Here is a 15,159-nt window from a genome sequence, read left to right on the forward strand (position 1 = left end):
ATAAATACAAACAGGCTGGCTGGGTGTGGTGGCTCACGCCTGTAATCCCAGCACTTTGGGAGGCGGAGGCAGGCAGATCACCTGAGCTCAGGAGTTCAAGACAAGCATAGCCAACATGATGAAACCTTGTCTCTACTAAACATACAAAAAATTAGCCAGGCATGGTGGCATGCTCCTGTAGTCCCAGCTACTCGGGAGGCTGATGCACAAGAATCACTTGAATCCAGGAGGCAGGGGTTACAGTGAGCCGGGATCGTGCCACTGTACTCCAGCCTGGGAGACAGAGACTCCATCTCAAAAAAATAAAAATTAAAAAAAAAAATACAAACAATCCTCTCTAAATATCTCATATCCTGTTCCCAATCAAGTCTATACAATCTAGGGTGTTAAAGGAAGGCTCTACAAATCAATGAACTTATTCCAAGTAATGTTTTAAGGGGATTTGAACAATATATAGGATATTTGGCAAGTCTTCTTCCCTTTGATACTGTATATAAACAGGGGCTGACTATACAGAACTTGAGTGTTTCCCAAACTCTTCTTACAGTATAAGTCATCTGGGAAGCTTGTTAACAACTCATATTCCCAGGTTCCCATCCAGACAGTCTGACTGGGAAAGAACTGAGACATCGCTGGAATCTGTTTATACAAATGCCTTGGGCAAGGATTAACTGTAAACCTGGAAAACATCCTTTCTATATTACATTTATCCTACTCGTTATGAAATCCTACACTTATAAAAATATAAAAACCAAATGTCCTTTTTCTTATCTCAATGGAGTCATGTGGCTTCAAAGGAGCAGTCTGCTTATTGGGGTACAACTACTCCTGTACGTACTTTCTGGAGGGTATAAGCCAGGGCATGAATAGCTAAAGGAGAATCAGTTTCAAAACACTCAGTTCTCACACATACTCTTTCCTAAACTAAGCTAAGGACATGTCAGATTTCTGCCAGTTTACATTTTCCACCCCTCCTTGTATAATAACTGCTTTTAACTGCCCTTCTCCCACTTTACATAAAAGGGCCTGCCTCTCACTCATCCCACATCTTAACATGGTGCTCTGCCTGGAGGTTTAAAATTTCCAGATTTTCTCAACTGGGTTTCCTCATCTGAACAGAGATACATTTTCTCTGTTTTCGTAAGGGTGGTATACAGCTATTACCATTCTCAATGCACTAAGGTCAATCCATCACAGATCAAGGATGGCTTAGGTATTGTGGCTTCTCTCCTAGAACTCAGTTGAGAAAGCCAGTGAACATAAAGCCAGTGCTGTACAACAGAAATATGCTAAGAGTGCAAGCCACATGCAATTTTCTTTTTTTTTTTGAGACGGAGTCTCACTTCGTCACCCAGGCTGGAGTGCAGTGGTGTGATCTTGGCTCACTGCAACCTCTGCCTCCTGGGTTCAAGAGATTCTCCTGCCTCAGCCTCCCAAGTAGGTGGGATTACAGGCTCATCTAATTTTTGTGTTTTTAGTAGAGATGGGGTTTTACCATGTTGGCCAGGCTGGTCTTGAACTCCTGACCTCAGGTGATCCGCCCACCTTCGTCTCCCAGAATGCTGGGATTATAGGCGTGAACCACCATGCCCAGCCAATTTTTGTATTTTTAGTAGAGACAGGGTTTCACCATGTTGGCCAGCCTGGTCTCAAATTCCTGAGCCACCATACCTAGCAAATTTTAAATTTTTTGCTCATCACATAAGAGGGTTTGGTTTTTAAGTGCCAGGCATGGTGGCTCATGCCTGTAATCTCAGCACTTTCAGAGGCCAAGGCAGGACGATTGCTTGAGGCCCGGAGATTTAGACAAACCTGAGCAACATAGTGAAACCCTGACTCTACAAAAAATAAATTAGCCAGGCATTGTGGCATGTGCCTGTAGTCCCAGCTACTCGGGAGGCTGAGACAGGAGCATCACTTGAGCCCAGAAGGTGGAGAATGGAGTTAGCCACAATCACGCCACTGCACTCCAGTCTACGTAACAGAGTGAGACCCTGTCAAAAAAAACTTAAAAAGTTAATTTAAATACTATTTTATTTAATCCAATACCTTTCCTAAATTTGCTTTTTCTTTCTTTTTTTTTTTAAACTGGGCTCAGCAATCTTCCTGCCTCAGCCTCTGGAATAGCTGGGACTACAAGCACGTGCCACCAGTCTCAAACAATTTTTTCGTTTTTTGTAGAGATGAGGTCTCACTATGTTGCCAAGGCTTGTCTCGAACTCCTGGGCTCAAGTGATCCTCTCTCATCAGCCTCTCAAAGTGCTGGCATGATTACAGGGATGAGGCACTGCACTCAGCTTCAGCTTCTAAAAACATTTCAACATGGAATCAATTTTTTTTGTTTGTTTTGTCGCCCAAGCTGGAGTGCAGTGGCCCAATCTCAGTCACTGCAACCTCCACTTCCTGAGTTTCAAGCAATTCTCTTGCCTCAGCGTCCTGAGTAGCTGGGATTATAGACACCCACCACCAAGCCTGGCTAATATTTCCTTATATTTTTTCAGTAGAGATGGGGTTCCACCATGTTGGCTAGGCTGGTCTCAAACTCCTGACCTCAAGTAATCCAGCCACCTCGACCTCCCAAATTGCTGGGATTACAGGCCCGGCTGTAATCAATATTTTAAAATTGAGGTGTGTTACATTCTTTTTTGTACTATTTGAAATCTAGCATTTACTTATACTTACAGCACATCTCAATTCAGACTAGTTACACTTCAAGTAGTCAATAGCCCGATGCGGCTAGTGGCTACCATACTAGACAGCAGAGGTATAGGCCCTAGTTAGGCCTAGGGACAGTTGTAGCACCCTCAGCTCTTGAGGGCAAAACCCAGTTACAAGCACTAGAGAGGAAGATCCCTTATTTCCTATGGAGACAAAGCAACCTATTATATAATTTCCCAGCTTACAATGAGTACTAATATACTTATGTGACGTAAGTTAAAATTTTTTCCACAGAAATTAAGTCTGATAGTCTGATTTATAGAGAAGAGTGGCTTTGCATTCTCTACATCATTGGGGAATAATGAAAAGGCTTGCTCTGTAATTCCACAGTTTTGATGAAAATACGTGTGTGTGTATGTGTGTGTGTGTGTGTTTTGAAATGGGGTGTCACTACATTGCCCAGGCTGGTTTGAAAATCTCGGGCTCAAGCAATCCTCCCACTTCAGCCTCCTGAGTAGCTGGGACAACAAACATGCACCAACGCACTCAGCCTTCATGTTTTGTATTTTAAATATATCCACTGCAGCTATTTAAACTTGTGAGAAAAAGATAAATACTGCTTTAAAACGTGCTAGGGGATTCACAGTTTCAACTGAACACACAAAGAATACACAATCAAGAATGTCTGAAGATAACTGCACATATTTAATCAATGGCACACTCAGTCTAGAGACCCAGGGGACTCTTCATGCCACTGAATTGATTTGGAGAACGAGCGTTTGACTTAGGAAGGAATCAGGGCTTGTTTCATTCTTGGTTATTCTAGAAGAAGTCCAAATTTTAAGTTTTTTAATAACTGCATTCTTCCCTAAATCTATACCCTGTAACCTTGAGTCTTACAAATTAGCTATCTCGGCTTTTTATTTAGACTGTGAAAATTTCTAATCAATAATCACTCTCCAAAGCGCTCAGTTTCAAAATGCACCCATGCTTTTCTAGCTCCAATGTTCCTTTGTCCTCGTCTCCTTCAGAAGCCCATACCTTTTTACTACTTTTCTTTCACATCTGTCTCATTAGAACACTATTTCCTGATTCCAGGTTCTATTAAGCTGACTCAAACTGAGATCATTTGAAAAAGCACAAGCAAAAGGCCTTGGTTTATCATATAAGCTGAAGTATCCAGTCAACAGTTAACCACTACTTTAGGAAGCTCAGTTACGAACACACTTCCCAACTTAGATTCCCAACTTGGATATAGGCCTCACTTAAATTCAGCTTCATGAACACAAATTGTTTCCAGATCATAAGAAAACTCAAAATCAGTCACAAAAACAAAGGATTGAAGTATACAAGTTACAAAGAACCACAAAGGGCCACAGAAGAATACTCTGGCATTGCCCATTGCAGAGCCCACTTGAAAAACTCACCAGTAGGAGCTATGGAAGGGGGTCTGCCTCGTTTTCTTTTGGGTTCCTTCAAGTTTTCTTGTGGACTCTTCACAATGTCATTTTCAGGTTTCTTATCCACTTGGGCATCTCCAGAATACTCTCTGTCGTTTTCTGAAATGTTTTCCTTGTCTTCCTTCTCATTCTTGGGAAGTCTTTTCTCTGACACTTTCCCCTTTTCAGAACAGATTAACTTTCCTTCTTTATCAAGCTGCTTGGGTCGCTTTTCTGTCTTTAAGGGTTTATCTTCTTTGTCTTTCTTCACATTCACTGTGGCTTTTCTCTGTTCTTTAAACTTCTCTCGTTTATCAGGAGATGATGAAAGACTTTTGTGATCTGTTTCTTTAGGCCTAGCATTACCCACAATATTCTAAAATGAGCAAAATAGCGATGAAACACTTCGTGATTACTTGTAAATACAAAATTAGGAATTTCTTACAAACGTATGAAGACAAAGAAATTAAAACAGGACATATGCCAGGTCACATACACAAAGCACCACTGACAATATTCACCTGTACAAAGAGTTGAGAACCAATCCTTAAAACAATTCAATTATTCTGGAGACAGTGCAGTCTCCCTTATTATGACGAATAAGTCACTAGAAAATAAAATTCTGGGCTTTTGTTTGTTTTTGTTTCTGAGACAGAGTCTCTCTCTGTTGCCCACGCTGGAGTGCAGTGGCACAATCATGGCTCATGCAGCCTCGACCTCCCAGGCCCAAGCGATCCTCCCATCTCAGCCTTCTGAGTAGCTGGAACCACAGGCATGTTTCACCATGCCCAGCTAAGTTTTTTATTGTTATTTTTTGTAGCAATAGGATCTCCCTATGTTGCCCAGGTTGGTCTCAAACTCCGGGGCACAAGCAATCCTCCTGCCTCAGCCTCCTGAAGTATTGGGATTGTAGGCAAGAGCCACCATGCCTGGCCTTAAAATTCTGGAAAGCAATCTTTCTGACAAAGGTGTTCGAAGAAAACGCCTTCATGCTCTGTCCTTATCCCCAGCATGACTATACTAACCCAGAGCTTTTCAGAGGCCTGGTTCAGTTTGCCAGCATGTGCTGATGTCTTGTGTAGAGAAATAACAAAACTGATCAGTTTGCCAGCATGTGCTGATGTCTTGTTTAGAGAAAACACAAAACTGATAACTGGAAGCTGAATAGGAAAACTATAAAGATTATCCAACCCAGAACCAGGGTCTCTGCTTCCTCTACCAGGTAAAGGCTGTGCTCAGTTTAACAAACCACCTACCAGGTTCCTGAGCTACTTGGAGTTTTTGCCTATTGGTAGGAAATACTGCTTCTTAGTTACGTTCTCCCTACATTACATTCTTTAAAATTCACACTAAAAATCGAAGGTCCTCTACTGTGACTGTTTCATAATAATGCCAGGTCTGAAAGCTCTGGAGATTCCAAAATTATAATTAAGTTTATTTGTGTGCATATCTCTCTTCTAGGACCTCAAAAGACCAGAGACCACCATACTATGTTCATATGGGATCCCCAGCACCTAGCACACACTAGGCACATAGGTTTTCACTGGAAGCAGGAAGCAGTACCTAAATACTCAACAAATAAAAGTTTAATTTGTTCTACAGGGAAAAATAATAAACAAGGAAATACTTTTTCAAGTCCCCCAAATTATTCTGAAAGTAGCCAGGTTTGAGAACAGGCATTCCGGTAATGGCCAGCAGAAATATAAATTGAAATTGCCCTTCTTGTTGGGGGCTCGGGGAGGAGTTGGCAATTTGAGTCAAAACTAAAAACGTTATACCTTTGAACTAGAATAAACCCCTAGAAATAAAGTTAGCTAAAAGAATAATCAGACTTGTGTACCCGGACTGACAAATATCCTTAATGACCATTTGGGATTTGGTTACACAAAGTACAGTTCCATACATATTAGAGAACACTACATAGCTGTGAAAAATCATATTCTTAGGATATTAAGGAACTTGAGGAAATGTTAGTTAAAAGAAAAGAACAGTACTATATTAATGTACCACAACTTCAATTTTGAAAAGAAATACACACACATATATATGTTTAATAAAAAACACAGAAAGATATATACACCAAATTGTTAAGCCAAGTTATACATCAAAGCGTTAAGAACAATTATATCTGTTTGATGGAATAATAGAGTTTTTATTTTCTTTGTGCTTTGTACTTTTCTAATTTTCTACAGTAAGCTAAAAACATAAGTGTTGCTAATATAGAGACTATCAAAACATTTATAAGACAGTGCAGTCCTACAGAAAAAAAAAAATATCTCCATGTATTCTAATAGTATATGAAAAAACCTTTGAAATCGCCCATGACAGATAACTGTAGCCAAACCACTGTACCCTCTTGGAAAAGAAGCCAAGTCCAGGAGCCACGGGCCTGTGCTTAAGGGCCTACTGGGCTAAGGTCAGACACTCAGAGGCCACTGGGAAATGAGAAATGAAGCATGGCACCCAAAAATCCTCACTGGGTAAGGCACCACCTCCAAGCCAAAGCACTGTGAATGCTATCCATCAATTTATTGAGAAACACAGAGTAAAGAGATGAACAATTGTTATCTGGAGCCCTGGACTTCCACTTGGGAAGGTTCTGGATATAATCTGCCAATTCTGGACAAGTTTATAATTATATCCTCTGTATTAACTCGTTCCACAAACCTAACACAAATATTGCCAAATTTAAGGCCAAAATAATGTTTTAGACTACTATATGGCTCCTTACGAGAGGCAAGTGATCAAAGAAAAAGCATCATCAGGGCCAAAGCTTTATGTAATAATGTTGTTAATTTTCTGAAGAAGAAAATCAGCAAAAGGCCAATCAGCAAAAGGTAACCTTTGAGGTTACCTCAAAGGTATCATGTATCAAAATCCTTTGAAGCAGCTAGGCATGGTGGCTCATGCCCTGTAATCTCAGCACTTTGGGAGGCCAAGGTAGGCAGATCGCCTGAGGTGAGGAGTTCAAGACCAGCCTGGCCAACATGGTGAAACCCCTGTCTCTATTAAAAATACAAAAATTAGCTGGACATGGTGGCACATGCCTGTAGTCCCAGCTACTCGGGAGGCTGAGGAAGGGGAATCGCTTGAACCCGGGAGATGGAGGTTACAGTGAGCCTAGATTGCACCACTGTACTCCAGCCTGGGTGACAGAGCAAGACTGCATCTCAAAAAAAAAAATCTTTAGAAACTTACGATTAGGCCGGGCACGGTGGCTCATGTCTGTAATCCCAGCACTTTGGGAATCCAAGGTGGGCAGCTCACTTGAGGTCAGGAGTTCAGGACCAGCCTGGCCAACACAGTGAAACCCCATCTACTAAAAATACAAAAATTAGCCAAGTGTGGGGGCACACGCCTGTAATCCCAGCAAATTGGGAGGCTTAGACTGGAGAATCACTTTAACTTGGGAGGCGGAGTTTGCACTGAGCGGAGATCAGGTCACTGCACTCCAGCCTGGGTGACAGAGAGAGACTCAGTCTCAAAAAAAAAAAAAAACCTACAAATATACATACAGAAGAATTCATTAAGAATCTGTGATAAGTAGAATCATTTCATCATCACAAAGACACAACAGAGGGCCAGGCACAGTGGCTCATGCCTGTAATCCTAGCCTTTTGGGAGGCCGAGGGGGGCAGATTGCCTGAGTTCAGGAGTTGGAGACCAGCCTGGACAACATGGTGAAATCCTGTCTCTACTAAAATACAAAAAATGAGCTGGGCATGGTAGCACGCACCTAGTCTCTGTTATTTGGGAGGCTGAGGCAGCAGAATCACTTGAACTGGGGAGGCAGGGAAGTTGCACTAGGCCAAGATTGCACCACTGCACTCCAGCCTGGGCGACAGAACAAGACTCTGTCTCAAAAAAAAACCAAAAACACAACAGGTTATAGCATCACCAAATATTGTCACATCAACTGTCATCCAAGTAGATGAGTAACCAGTTACCATGCCTCAGTGGTAAAACCTTTACAAAATTGCTAAATTAGCTGTCTCAACAGCTGAAATTAGTAATAATCAGGATTTTAAAAAATACCAGTATCCAAATTTTGATCTCTATTTTCCCCTCAACTATTAATACATAAACACAAAAAAGACAAAAGGGGAAAAATCATGAAGAAAGTAGGCAACACTTCTAGATGGCCCATATTTATGCAAACCGTATTTCCAGTATCAAAACTGAGGCCCCATGCTCAGGCAAATACATGCATGGTGACTGGAACGACAGGATACCAAATTCACAAACCAGGCACATCTAGAACAAGTGGCTGTCCAATCTGTGCCAAATGATAGCTCTGTAAACAACCAAGTAATGGTCCTAAGCTAAAAGACAGAGCTAGATGGAGAGAAAACATACTGGAGGTCTCAAGCAATTCAATAAGTTCCCTGTGATGGCTAACAGCTCTTGTGCGGGGCAGGGCACAGAAAGAAGACAAGAATGACTAGACATTGTTGAAAAAAGATGACGAAAACAGAATATAGGCAATGGTATCCAAGTATTTGGCACTTTTGAAAAAAAAATCTCTGTTAAAAGGAAACAGTGGCCGGATACAGTGGCTCACATGTGTAATCCCAGCACTTTGGGAGGCTGAGGTGGGTGGATCACCTGAGGTCAAGAGTTCGAGACCAGCCTGACCAATATGGTGAAACCCCGTCTCTACTAAAAATACAAAAAAAATTAGCCAGGCATGGTGGCATGGTGGCATGCGCCTATCATTCCAGCAACTCAGGAGGTTGAGACAGGAGATTTGCTTGAACCGAGGAGGTGGAGGTTGCAGTGAACCAAGATTGCACCATTGTACTCCAGCCTGGGTGACAGAACGGGACTCTGTCTCTAAATAAATAAATAGGAAACAGCAAAGAGACAAATATTTACAACTTCTGAAAACTTGTGTATTATTTTCTGGTGAAATTGTGTCAGATGGAGGAAAGAAACACTTGCCATCATAAACAAATGTAATGTCTTTATTTGAGGAAACAAAACTACAATGTTATCATTATTCATAACACAAAGCACAAAACCACATTTCTCACCTGATCTTTGGAAAAAGCTTTGACATGAATATGTTTGACAGTCTGAACTACTCCATCATAAAATTTCACAGTGTAAGTACCTAAAATTCAAGAAGATATCATGATTTTAACTCACAATTTCATGAAAGTGGTAACTTTTCAAAGTATAAACATAAGGGATCTCCAACTACATTAATCTCATAGGCATTTAAAACTGTTTAAGTATCATATTCAGTCTTACTTATGTCCAAGATAACAGTATGCTTGTCTTCATTTCTTAATTAAGATTACACAGTTTTCTACCTACCTAAATTAAAATCCATCAAAAAAATAAACTCACTTTTAGATGCTTCATTAAAATAAAAAAAATTGCACTAAATTTAAGTGAAGAACAAAGAGCAGTAAAACAATTAAGAATGTGAGGAAAATGCAGACTTACTCCTTGGTGAATTTTTCACTTTTATAATTTAATCTTTATGTTCTGGGATCGGGAGCAGTAATAGCTCTTAAGTTTCAAAAGGAAATCACGGCTCACACCTGTAATCCCAGCACTTTGGGAGGCTGAGGCAGGCGGATCACGAGGTCAGGAGTTCAAGACCAGCCTGGCCAACATAGTGAAACCTGTCTGTACTAAAAATACAAAAAATTAGCCGCACTTAGTGGCAGGTGCCTGTAATCCCAGCTACTTGGGAGGCTAAGGCAGGAGATTCATTTGAACCTGTGAGGCAAAGGTTGCGATGAGCCCAGATCCTGCCATTGTACTCCAGCCTGGGCAACAGAGCAAGACTCGGTCTCCAACAATAAGAACAAAAAAAGCAACATCATATTCTGCTAAAGGTATTGTGTTTCTAGAGATGTGTTCTATTTCCACATCTCAAAATCCATTTGAATTATCTTCATGATACAATGTTTTAAAATAGAGACTTGGCCAAAACACAAAATGCTTGCTGCTACATTGTTAGTTTTATTTTGTTACACTGTTAGTTTTTTCCCAATAGAAAAAAAATTGTTCAAAAAAGATCCCTCCCTGCTAAAAACCTTAAGCTGGAAACCCAAATAATCTTTTATTTTTTTCTTTTCTTTTCTTTTTTTTTTTTTTTTGAGACGGAGTTTTGCTCTGTTGCCCAAGCTGGAGTGCAGTGGCCGGATCTCAGCTCACTGCAAGCTCCGCCTCCCGGGTTTACGCCACTCTCCTGCCTCAGCCTCCCGAGTAGCTGGGACTACAGGCACCAGCCACCTCGCCCGGCTAGCTTTTTGTATTTTTTAGTAGAGACGGGGTTTCACCGTGTTAGCCAGGATGGTCTCGAACTCCTGACCTCGTGATCCGCCCGTCTCGGCCTCCCAAAGTGCTGGGATTTCAGGCTTGAGCCACCGCGCCCGGCCGAAACCCAAATAATCTTATCTTCCCAAATAAGGTGTCCAACTACAGAAGTTCTCATTAGTCGCACCCAAACAACACTTTCAAATTTTGCATCTTAGAACCAATTCATGCCCCACCCATTTTTGCCCCAGGGATTTAAAATAATAATCACAGTTAATCTTGTCAAGATTCAGTAAACCATTGGTAATCACATAATGGTTTCCACTAGTTAACAGGTTTTTCTCTGTTTAGAACCAATTCCCCCAACCCCTGCAAAAAACCCTGAGGTCTGGGAGCCGAAGATTGCAACAACAAAGTTAAGAACTGGTTTTCTCCTTCTGGTACATTCTCTTCCCACACCCCTCCACCGCCAGTCCTCAACAGGGCCTAGTCAATGGCTAATCACGGCTACCAAATGAAGTCCAAAAGTATTCAACGTCCAACACAATCTGAGTCCAACAATTTTCCAAACCTTATTTCTCATTACCACCATCCAATACCCACCAACTCAAAGTGACAAGCTACCCACTGAAACTGCCAGTGACACTTCTATCTCCATATCTGTATTAAACTGTTTTCCTTCTGAGAATGTGCCATTCCGTGATCTTTAAGTGCCCGGCTCAAATACCCACAACAGTTCTGTAATAGCTTCCTGGCTTTTCAGCTACTAAAGATTACCTCCTGATCTGAACTTCTTAGGCTCATTTGGCACCAGCCTACAGAGCTTCAAACTTAGGTCTACCTTCATATAAGTACAGATCGCAACTCAAAAGCAGGCTCTTCAAGGCCAGACACCACATCTTAGACCACTTTCTTCCACACACAGTACCTGCCTCAGAGTAGACCAGTGCTTCTCAAAGTGTGGTCCCATAGCAGAAGCAGCATGAGCAACTCCTGGGAACTCATTAGAAATGCAAGTTACCAGTCCCATCTCAGATACACTGAATCAGCAACTGGGAACAGGGAACAGGAATATGCGTTTTTAACAAGTCCTCCAGGTGATTCTGATGTACACCAAAATCTGAGAACCACTGCCATAGACAATTAGTAATTACCTACTGACCTTTATTCCTGGTATTTACAAAATAAAGGTGATTATTTGTCACAGGTGTCACCAATACAGAACGAAACTAGCTAGCAAGACATAGACAAAATTCGATGTTCTCACTTATTTGTAGGAGCTAAAAATTAAACCAATTGAACTTATGGAGATAGAGAGTAGAAGGATGGTTACCAGAGGCTAGGAAGGGTAGTAGGTGGGGGGGGGGGGGAATGTCGATGGTTAAGGGGTACAAAAATGTTAGAAGGAATGAATAAGACCTAGGTTGCTAGCCCAACAAGGTGACTATAGTAAAAAATAATTGTACATTCTAAAATAACTTGGCCAGGCGTGGTGGCTCACACCTGTAATCCCAGCATTTTGGGAAGCCGAGGCGGGTGGATCACTTGAGGTCAGGAGTTCAAGACCACTCTGGCCAACATGGTGAAACCCTGTCTCTACTGAAAAAATGCAAAAAACATTAGCCAGGTGTGGTAGTGGGCACCTGTTATCCCAGTTACTCAGGAGGCTGAGGCAAGAGAATCGCCTGAACCCAGGAAGTGGAGGTTGCAGTGAGCCAAGATCATACCACTGCACTCCAGCCTGGGTGACAGAGTGAAACTCTGTCTAAAAAAAATAAATAATAAAAATAAAATAACTACATAATTGGATTGTTCGTAACAAAGGATAAATGCTTGGAGTGATATATACTCCCACTAACCCTGATGTGATTATTACACATTGCATACCTGTATCAAGATCTCTCATGTAACTCATAAATACATACACCTACTTATGTACCCACAAAAATTAAAAATTAAAAAAAAATTTAAAATATAAAAAAAGAAACTGGCTAGCAAACAAGATATAAGGATATATAGTTATGCCTGGTTGGGTTAAAACATCAGCAATTAGATGACACCACCAATTAGATGAACAGGCTATGATAAAAGGATTAGAGCATAAAAGGATAAGAGCATAAACAATTATCTACACAGGCAGCTCAGCAATGACTTACAAGTACTTACAACAAAAGTCTGGGTTCCTGTTTTTCCCTGACTATATTGTGAGGGTGTTGGCAAGCAAAGGAGTTATGATAAACAATGCTATGGAATTCCAAACAGACCATTCTCAAGCAACCATGGTGCAACTCTGGCAAGTCTGGGAACAGAGATGGGGGGATGGGAGTTTTAAGACTCCAGTTATCTTGAAATCTTAAATATTATGTGTGCTGACAAGTCACCCAAGACTATATTTTCAACTATTTTATTAACAAAGTTAGTTCAGCATTAGTTACATAAAAATGAAAACTGTCGTTTTTACAGGCATTTCCAACATCCAAAAGTCAATATTAAGTAACGTTCCAACAATTTCAGCTATTTGGAGTTAATTTTGAAGCTTACTCCTGATGGCAGATTCCAGAAGGAGGACTTACATAAAAGGAACCTGAGTTCCATGATTAAGTCTGAGACTGCTATCATTGGAATCCAAACCTGTCTACTGACCTCTGACCAATTTTTTCCCAGCACCCCACACTGCCTGTTGCTCAGGCTCCTCAACCTAATTCCAAACCACAGACCCAGAGTAGCACCAGCCACTCTGAAATGACCCAAACTACGGCCAAAGGTGCTAGGGACGACTATCCTTAGATATATCTAGGTCTTTGATCCTTTTAACTTCCAAAGGATTACCAAGGATCATCTTGAAACTTTCTCCTTTAACCATGCTAAACACAGCCCAACTTGGGCTTCAATAATTCAGAGACAATAATGGACAACAGAGAGGCCAAAATTTTGCTTTAATGGTTTCATGTATATTACTAAAAGATTATCTTCCCATGGAATCCTACTAGGTGACTAGTAGTTCTTCTGTGGCCACAAACACTATCTAACAAACATGTAAATGAAGGAACTCAAAGTAAGTGTATCCTGTTCTATCTGCTCTAACTTGACAGAAGGGCTACCTGCCTCAGACTCCCTTGAGAAGCTTTTGTCCTTAGACTTTAATATGAAACAAAGCTTCCTGGCCTTGCCCCTCTGAGGTTTAAGGACTGAGCATTGCAGACAATCCTATAGCAGTCAGTAATAGTAGAAGGTTCTAAGAACAAAACTAGAGATGCATAACAAGCTCATGTTCTCTAGGACCAAAGACATAGGGATACCACAAGGGTGATTTTGGATTGGACAGATTTCTGTTGCTCATGAAATCTACCACAACTAATATTCCAGGGCCTCTTTTTTTCTTAGAAACAGGGTCTTCATCAGCCGGGCATGGTGGCTCACGCCTGTAATCCCAGCACTTTGGGAGGCCGAGGCCGGTGGATCACCTGAGGTCAGGAGTTCAAGACCAGCCTGGCCAACGTGGTGAAACCCCGTCTCTACAAAAATACAAAAATTAGCCGGGCATGATGGTGGGTGCCTGTAATCCCAGCTACTCGAGAGGCTGAGGCAGGAGAATCACTTGAACCTGGGAGGCAAAGGTTGTAGCGAGCCAAGATTGTGCCACTGCACTCCAGCCTGGGCGACAGAGCAAGACTGTCTCAAAAAAAAAAAAAAAAAAAAAAAAAAAAAAAAAAAAAAAAAAAAAAAAAAGGGTCTTCGTCACCCATCCTGAAGTGTAGTGGTATGATCCTAGCTCACTGCAGCCTCAAACTCCTGGGCTCAAGCAATCCTACTGTCTCTGCCTCACAAGTGGCTGGGACTATAGGCAAGCACCAATATGTCCAGCCAATTTTTTATTTTTTAATTTTTAGTAGAGATAGCAGGGCATGGGGGTCTATGTTACCCAGGCTGGTCTCACACTCTTGGCCTCAAACAATCCTGCCACCTCGACTTCCAAAAGCACTGGAATTACAGATGTGAGCCATCATGCCCAGCGTCCAGGGCTTCTTTTCTATCTCATTCACTCTTCGGAAGTCAGATTATTCCAGAAAGCCACAGATGAAAAACAGAGGGTTTTCAAACATGTTTTCTCAGGCTGGTCTGAAAGTAGTGAGTTATCTCAATTGATTGTTCACAGTCAGTTACAGATCCAACTTCTTATTCTACTCTTTCCCTCCTTCTCACGACTGCTTTCGACTAGTCTTTTTTTTTTTTTTTTTTTTGGAGATGAGTCTCACTCTGTCTCCCAGGCTGAAGTCCAGTGGCAGTGGCGTGATCTCCACTCACTGCAATCTCCACCTCCTGGGTTCAAGTGAGTCTCCTGCCTCAGCCTCCTGAGTAGCTGGGATTACAGGTGCACACCACCACGCCCGGCTAATTTTTGTATTTTTAGTAAAGACGGGTTTCACCATGTTGGTCAGACTGGTCTTGAACTCCTGACCTCAGGTGATCCACCCGCCTTGACCTCCCAAAGTGCTAGGATTACAGGCGTCAGCCACCATACCCAGATCGGCCCTTTAAAAAAAAAAAAAGACTAGTCAGGTCGGGTACGGTGGCTCATGCCTGTAATCCCAACATTTTGGGAGGCCGAGGTGGGCAGATCATGAGGTCAGGAGTTCAAGACCAGCCTGACCAACATGATGAAACCCCCTCTCTAGTAAAAATGTAAAAATTAGCCAGGCGTGATGGCACGCACCTGTAATCCCAGCTACTCGGGAGGCTGAGGCAGGAGAATCACTTGAACCCAGGAGGCAGAGGTTGCAGTGAGCTG

The 15,159-nt window shown here is 41.8% G+C and overlaps 1 protein-coding gene across 2 annotated transcripts in view; it reads right to left on the minus strand.

Moving 5' to 3' along the window:
- The window catches only part of LOC119621460 (protein NDRG3-like), a 118,135-nt gene that overhangs the window by 54,309 nt on the left and 48,667 nt on the right, over nucleotides 1–15,159 (minus strand). For both annotated transcript variants that reach the window (XM_073008482.1, XM_073008475.1), the window contains exons 4-5: nucleotides 9,131–9,210; nucleotides 4,086–4,473 (exon numbers count right to left, since the gene is read on the minus strand). The gene's annotated coding sequence lies outside the window, so the exon portion shown is untranslated. The remainder of the gene's footprint in view (nucleotides 1–4,085; nucleotides 4,474–9,130; nucleotides 9,211–15,159) is intronic.

Source organism: Chlorocebus sabaeus, chromosome 2 (assembly GCF_047675955.1).
Source record: "Chlorocebus sabaeus isolate Y175 chromosome 2, mChlSab1.0.hap1, whole genome shotgun sequence".
Classification (NCBI taxonomy): domain Eukaryota; kingdom Metazoa; phylum Chordata; class Mammalia; order Primates; family Cercopithecidae; genus Chlorocebus; species Chlorocebus sabaeus.